Source organism: Lineus longissimus, chromosome 17, assembly GCF_910592395.1.
Source record: "Lineus longissimus chromosome 17, tnLinLong1.2, whole genome shotgun sequence".
Classification (NCBI taxonomy): domain Eukaryota; kingdom Metazoa; phylum Nemertea; class Pilidiophora; order Heteronemertea; family Lineidae; genus Lineus; species Lineus longissimus.
This window is the reverse complement of record NC_088324.1, coordinates 2,676,624-2,683,138: the sequence shown is the minus strand read 5'-3', so window position 1 is coordinate 2,683,138 and position 6,515 is coordinate 2,676,624. Positions and strand designations below refer to the sequence as shown.

Genomic DNA, 6,515 nt, shown 5'->3' with positions numbered 1-6,515 from the left:
TAGCTAATGAATATTTGATAAGATGATTCAGAGGGTATGCTGTGAAATTTATTGCAAGCTGTCCTCCAAAATGACACACCAAGCATGGGCCTGATCGGAAAGCCACCACGCTATCAGTGTTTTCATCACTATTTTTTATAGGCTACATTTACTCCGTTGGAGCTTCTTACGGCCAACTGGACGACCCCGGACATAGCAAGGCCTATGAACTATTTATCAATCTATCGTCCTTGATTCATGTATCATTTATTATGCGGGTGTCCCAGAAAAAAACACACTATTCGACTTGTGTTAAAAGTATATAATATATCAATTAGTTTAGAGTGCCAACTTTCAAAATTTCATGTATGCTTAAAACAACAAAATAATTGCTGTTTCTTATTCCTTTTTGCTCTAACTTCTCTTCATGCAGAACGTTTTCCCCTCTTATGATCTTACCTTAAATCGTGAGAGATGGACGTGTTCCCAATTCCATATCTTTATTCTTTATTAAATAATATTTTTTCTATTTTTTTGCACGGAAGCCTGAGCTGGTAATATATGTATATACCATGTAAATAACAAGTGCCCTGGATATGTTGATTGATAGCTAGACGTTATCATATGAGCAGAGCCGTATCGCCATAGAACCTGTATCAGCCAGAGGGCGTCTACCTCGCGAATCACCATCTCATGTAAAAAGCAAGCAGCAGGTGCTAGGCTGGGTGGTCATAAATATATTCAAATCTAGTTATATTCATCATGATCAATTAAAAATGAAATTAAGCAACAAAAGCCATTCCAGTGAAATTTAAAAAGCAAGCAGTGCAGGTGCTAGGCTTGGTAAGCATAACTATTCAAATCTAGTCGTATTATATTCATAATGATATATCAAAAATGAAATAAATCAACAAAATGCCTACGCCATTCCAGTCAAAGTTAAGGTCAAACTTAGAACAAATTGCAGCAAAAGGTTTTTGGTATAATTTTGTTCATGGGATTATTCTCCACAAAATATCCGACATTCTCTGATTTTCGGGTTGAGGAAAGGACCTAATTTGGATAAATTCAAAATTGCTGCCATATAAGCCTCTGGAGCCTCGTAACTCGTTCATTATTGTGTTTTTTATCCGATAGATAGAAGCATGACCCCTGCGAGTCAGAAATATCATAAATATAAAATTATGATGACACCATAAATTTGTCAAAAATGTCAAAATGTGACAGCCAGACAAGAACAGCTGGCACGGCAGTAAGAATAAATGAAGCCATTTCCATTTCAATTAAAAATGTAATTTCTGAATTAATTTTTGATGAATTCATGATGAATTCAGAATTGGCAAGCGATTATATAATGCGAGACCCTCAGTGATTTCAATCAGTCTTTCAATCTGGAAGCAACCATTAGTGAGGTAAGTGCCACGCTTTTACATCGTTACTCGTCAACGCATTATAATAATAATTACTAGCAGTTACCCGTGCTTCGCAAGGAGTGTTCGGTAAAGCTGCTTACTATTTGTTGGGTGTGTGCCGAATTTGGTGGAAGGATCGAAATAATCAACAGAAGAGAAACATTTGTATTTCATATTGAATATAATCTGGCCGTTATTTGCCACTTCAAAAGAACAATATATACTGGCAACTCTGCAAATATGCTGATTAGTATCCACTTGGCGTTTATATAGTGGTGTTGGTCGAGGCTGGCAATATATATTACATTAGTTTACTTAACTAACAACAGGCAGTGAGCGCGTGTCATGTCGGCCTGGCTTTGTCGTTTTCTTCGTCTTAAAACTAAAATTTATCTGGTTATGGGCACTTATGCTTTAAACGGCTTTAAACGTTGTCGAATTCCAGTGAAACAGCACGTATAAAGTAAAAAACATCTATGCGCATTCAGAACCCATATTTTGCAAGTTATTGATTATCACAGAAAGTGCGATTCACTCATGATGTATATATTCACTTAAAAATGATAAGAATCACAGGAAAAATAAGGGAACAAATCGAAGTTCTGCCATGACTGATTGAACTCTTCCGTGTTCAGTCATCTGTGACAGCAAATTGGATTTCTTGGTATCATAAGAAAGAGGACATCATTGGGTAATAAATGGTGGTTGCCTACATCCAAAATATTTAGACATGTCCAGAAAAATTAACAAATTAATATCGGTCTCCCCTTTTTTTGATACACCCTATTGATAACCTTCATAAGAGAATTAAAAGTACATTTAGTTCCAAATGATACATTGAAATACAAGTGAATAAAACAGTGCATGCACCTAAAAAGATTCAGAATTGGGGAGCCTGACCAGCTTGTGCTGCATTGAGTCTACATTATTGTAATTTACATCATATAATAGGTTTATAAGTGAATCAGAGACTCCATCACAGGGTGTAGCCCGTAGTTTTAGCCTAAAATCCGCGTGACCGACTCTGACCGGATCGCTGACAGAAGCCATGACAAGGGTCGTCCCGGGAACTCGTTCACCCGACCGTAGATGAATACCATTGTATGTACCTATACATTCATGATCAGGGGTCTCGCAGGAGTGTTCCCGAAAAACATCCTCCTATATAAGGAACCCACAACAATATATCTTGCATTCTCAATCATTAGAACCGCTAGCAGTTTAAAATGGCGGAACATCTTACCGAGGCAACACACCCGTCTTAAAACACCTCCTTGGGGTGAGTCCAACGCTTTAAAATATTGAGAGGACAAATTCAGGCATTCCTTACCGTAAAGGTAGTATAGGCTGACTATATATTTATATGAATATCTCTTAATTAGCATCAGTTGATAAACCAGGATATCAAAATCCTTATGGGCATGGCCAAAAGCGGCTTTCCCAGCTTCACTGGTTCTCTTCTCTGCATGGCTAGTTGCCTTACCATTATTACAAAAGGTCAGATCTAATACATTAAAGGTATTTTTTTCATTTTTAAAAGTTCTTTCCCTCTACCAATCTGGCTCAGTCCTAAATGGATTTACACCAGAAATCATACATTGCTTTACATTTCTCTATTCCGAATGTTAAACGCCAATAACAAGCATAATGTTGACAGATATCTTACAACTGCTTTATAAACCCATTGGCCGACTGAAGCTGTGGCCATTGTTATCACTCCCGTAAAAAATGTCATCTGAACCAAACCAAAGAACTGCTGACATCGCCATCCTTTCATCCATCGCCCTATAGGCAGATAATGGGTGTATCATCCAATGAAAATGATTTTTCGTCACTATCGGAGTTCTTTTTGATTTCTATCGTTTAGCTGTGGCAAATTTAGCAAAGTTCTACAGAATTGTTATTCATAAAAACTCAATCCATCGGGGATTGTGCAAATGAATATTGAGTGATATCAAGGTCGGTTTTAAATTTAACACTGAGATTTAGTGTACGAGTTAATATGTTAATATGTAGCTATTAATCCCGGAGTCTGATTAAAACGTATCACGTTGTGTAAGCTCGAACTTAAACCTGGTTTTATCTCATCCAAGTGTAACACTAACACTAATCCTCTATAAAACTGGATTTGAAATCTGGTTATGTGTTAATTTTAACACCAAGATTTAGTATGATCTCACTTCAATAAAAATGTCACACTGATACCCAGGAGTGTGGTTTCAATCCCAGCTTGGTGTTACCGTCTCAGAGGAAGTAGTGCTAGTCACGCACCTGTAATTAAAGGTCCGGTCGAGGTTGCTAAAACAATCTATTTGATGCAGTTGACAACGACATTCTCGTTTGAATCTGGTGACAAGAATGATGAAATGGGATCAACAACAGGTATTGGCTTGGGTCTCAACATCTTTGCATTACCAGCTTGTTGTTACAGTCTGGCACTACATACCTTCCAGCAAAATCGTTTTTACAGAGTTTGGCAAATGTGTCAGCCCGCTGCCGTGTGAGCCGTGATGATCATACATGTTAAGGGTATTCACTGAACCCTCTAAACCTGTTTTTCTTTGAAAACCTGTATGACTTCTTACCAACCCTAACCATATTAAATTATTTTTCAGTTAACCAAAACACTTATTCCAAGTTGATCCGCGACTATATTGGTACTTCGAAGGTGACATCTGAAACGAGAGAAAAATAACACTTTAAATTTCGGAAAATTCGAATCACAACTTCACTCTCCAGTCCCCAGTGAATTGTAAGTATATTTCTGCATCTTTCCGATACAACAGAAGGTCCTGGCAACAATATCAAAGGCCAGTTATTTACCATTGGAGATATTGCTCGGGAAGAAATGCAGGAAAGTTCCATTTCGAACAATATGGTACCCTGGTGCTAGAGTACGAGTCAGTATATGTGGCATTGTGTTAGCCAATTGTACTATATGTTGTGCCGCTCCATTGTTGCAGCAACTGAACGCATTGTTGCATCACATTGTTCATGTAATCGACTTCACCCTGTCTTTACCTGATCAGTTCGTCATGAATTCCTTCATTGATGTGTGCGCATGGAAGACTTGCACACTTTGGGCCTTGAGATCTAACAATGACAGCCTGTTAACTTCATTTTAAAAACCTCAATTGTTGCGCAGCAATGATAAAGTCATGAGAAATATACATAGTTAAGAAGTTATTGCTATATTTTGACATGTACACACATTTTATGAATGATTGAAGTAAACACTCTACAGTATTCTACTAATATTGCAAAGTTGTCTGTTTTCTATTGCGCCAGATTTTTAACTGGTTTTAACATAGGAAATATAGGAAATATATCATGGAATTGGAACTTTTTGAAATTAGTGTAAATTTCTTAAAAATGACCGGAAAATGAAATTTCTAGTTTCTCGTTACTCACAATTAAGTGTACTTTCATTGAGAATATAATATGATACTTTGTAACCACGGCAAAAACCGCACCTCTACTGTGTCACGCACCAGTATCTAAAGTCGAGGTTGTATAGGAAAATAAGCCATTTAAAAAAATTCCCTTAGTATGCAGTGGATAAGGATCTCATCATTTTTAGATAAGAAAAAAACAATATAAGAATTTAGTATGATATGTGGGGCAAATCTTTTGACATTTTTAGATTACCACGCATGCACACATGTTCATGTGAGTGTTCTTGAACCATGCACTCCAGAAAGGTCGTCAATAATGAAAATTATTGAAAAAAGCGTCCCCTATGTTCTGACCCCAAACCTTGAAGTGTTCACACACAACGTACAACGAAAATTTCACAGTTTGACAGGCTTGGATATTTCTATCCGGCTGTGAAAGCGTTCCTCGCTGATTAAGTCTGGAAAAAAAGTCATAGGCCAATAGATATACGTGTATTGCCTATTTAACTAAAAAATGGCTGAAATCTTTTTTACAGGTACGTGGCCTGCATTTTGTACCACCACTAACACAAATGCTTAAGGCACTCCCCGTTGTTGTTTTTTTGTTGTCTTTATCCGATGTTGCCTTAAGCAGTATTTCCTATGTTTACATGTGGCTGCTTGGACCAAGCCGAACCACATAGCCTAAAGTCCATTCTTAAATATTATATCCGCATCGTTTCGGGTTCTGGAGGGCGAACTACAGGTCGGTCTTCTTTGAAAATTGGTTTTTGAGGCCACAAAAACCAAACAGATGTGTGTACAATTTCAATTTCCTATTAATAAGGAAGATATTGTTTCAACTACTTGTAGCGCAGAAGAAAGCTCCTTTTGTTTCAGAAACCTCCCTTTCCTTATATGTATCCCCTCTTCAAAACTACTTCATCCAGCTGAGGCGCTACCATCTCTGACGCAATTAATCACACAATACATGTACATGTATTACAAAAATTCCCTTATAGCGAACTACTTGTACACCACCAAAATTTATGTTTGCGGACGTTACATTTCTGCCGATTTCGCGAGTAACAAAGAGGATTCGTAAAAGCAAAAAACGAAAAATTGTGATTTCAAAAATCTTGAGACAAAATAAAAATTGTTGACAAAATTATATATTTATTTTCCAGAATCTTAAAGAGGCGCGATATTTTACACGTTTTCGGTATTTCTGACCTGTCAGTCAGTAAATCTTCATGATCATTATCTTGCAGTAAAATGAAGTTCGTCATCCTACTGGTCCTGTGCGTTGTCATTTGCAGTGTTGCTGCTGAAAGAACCGCCAAGAGAGAGGAGGATGTGACCCAAGACGAGATAGAAGCAGAGGTCACCAAGAGGGATGCGTTCTCGAATTTCCTTAAGAAGCAGGATACGTATTATCGTGACGCGCTTCTGGGTTAGAGAGAAGGTATCCACCGTCTTCCTTTGTAATGGCTATTCTATATTCCATCTAAAGAAATAAAATCATTATTGAGTTGACGTAATCGTTTTCGTGAGCTAGTCTATTTCGTGTGACAGTGATGACAGTCATAGTGAAAACCCACGGTCCTCCTATGGGCATGGTCCTCCGTGCGATGTCATATTGAATAAGTTCAGTAATATAAAGAATTCCTGCACGGTGAAAGCGGTAACCTCCTTGCAGCTCATTGGGTGAGTTCACAACTCAGCTTACACACTGTGTTATATGTCAGTG

General features: G+C 37.6%; 1 long non-coding RNA gene across 1 annotated transcript; it reads left to right on the top strand.

Annotated features, from left to right (window-relative positions):
- Positions 1–1,359: 1,359 nt before the first annotated feature.
- On the top strand, positions 1,360–6,301 carry LOC135501859 (uncharacterized). The gene is made up of 3 exons (XR_010449657.1): positions 1,360–1,391; positions 4,007–4,143; positions 6,037–6,301. It is a non-coding gene; the product is annotated as an uncharacterized LOC135501859 (long non-coding RNA).
- Positions 6,302–6,515: the final 214 nt, after the last annotated feature.